Below are 1,300 nucleotides of genomic sequence, written 5' to 3'. Positions count from 1 at the left end.
TTCTATTCAGTGCTCCATTAGTTTTTGTTCTACCCATGCAATCTTTAGCACACTTTCATAACACAGCATGTCGAAAGCTCCTGATACCTTGTTGTGTGTAAAGTTTGCAGTCCACGTTTCGCTTCCGTACAAACCAAACTCCAGCCAGAATATTTTGAAATCGACTTTCAAATTTTTAAAGTTTAATTAGATAACAACACTGTCATAATCTGTTCCAAAATCTGCAAATGCTATCAACCTAGGTTTGTCTTCCTACAGTCAATCGTTTAAGACAAGAGGTGCAGTCAACATCTCCTCGCACGTTCGTACTCTTTTCTGGGAACCAAAATCGCCTTCCCTAAGATGGATTCTATATATCTTTCCATTTTTCCCAAGAATAATCATGTTAGTATCTTGCAAACATGACTTACTGAACAGATACTTCAGTAATATTCATGCCTGTCTTCAACTGTCTTTTTTAGAATTGGGTTTATTAAATTCTTCTTCCGCCAACGGCCTTGCCGCAATGGTAACACCGGTTCCCGTCAGATCACCGAAGTTAAGCGCTATCGGGCTGGACTATCACTTGGATGGGTGACCATCCGGTCTGTCCAGCGCTGTTGGCAAGCAGGGTGCAGTCAGCCCTTGTGAGGTAAACTGAGAGCTATTTGATTGACAAGTAGCGGCTCCCGTCACGAAAACTGACAACGGCCGGGAGAGTGGTGTGCTGACCACATGCCCCTCCATATCCGCATCCAGTGAAGTTTGTGGGCTGAGGATGACACGGCGGCCGGTCGGTACAGTTGGGCCTTCATGGCCTGTTCGGACGGAGTTCAGTTTTAGTTTAGTTTAATATTCTTCTTCAGCCCTGAGGGCATTTTTCCTGTGACATATAACTAGCATACAAGTTGGAAATGTTTTGAGGTGATTGCTTCCTCCAAGGACTAAATAACTAAGGGAATGTCGTCTATTGCAGATACCTAGTATGGAATTATGACGGTAATTTCTTTTCTCACAGCAACTTTAATCGCATCTCATCTTAGTCTGCTATGTCTCCTAATTCCTTTTCGTTGAATAGCCCTTCTATGTATTCCTTCTACATTTCAGCAAATAATCCTTTTGTAAGTGCTGGCTTGCCTTCTGAGACCTTGATATTATCACAGTCGCTCCAGTTTGCTCCAGAGGATTCTTTAATTCTCCTGTAGAGGATGTCTAGCTTTCCCGTGCTTCCTCAGATTTTCAGTTTTCATCTAGTCATGTTTGGTGTGTAGTTCTGTACAATCTGTACACTTTATTTTTAAAAGTCAGCATAAAAGTCAGC

The 1,300-nt window shown here is 42.3% G+C and overlaps 1 pseudogene; it reads left to right on the top strand.

The window, feature by feature from the left end:
• Positions 1–487: 487 nt before the first annotated feature.
• LOC124621184 lies at positions 488–605 on the top strand (annotated as a pseudogene).
• The last annotated feature ends 695 nt before the right edge of the window (positions 606–1,300 follow it).

The sequence above is a fragment of the Schistocerca americana genome, chromosome 6, assembly GCF_021461395.2.
Source record: "Schistocerca americana isolate TAMUIC-IGC-003095 chromosome 6, iqSchAmer2.1, whole genome shotgun sequence".
Taxonomy (NCBI): Eukaryota; Metazoa; Arthropoda; class Insecta; order Orthoptera; family Acrididae; genus Schistocerca; species Schistocerca americana.
Note: the sequence above shows the minus strand (reverse complement) of the source record. Positions and strands in the feature narration are given on the sequence as shown.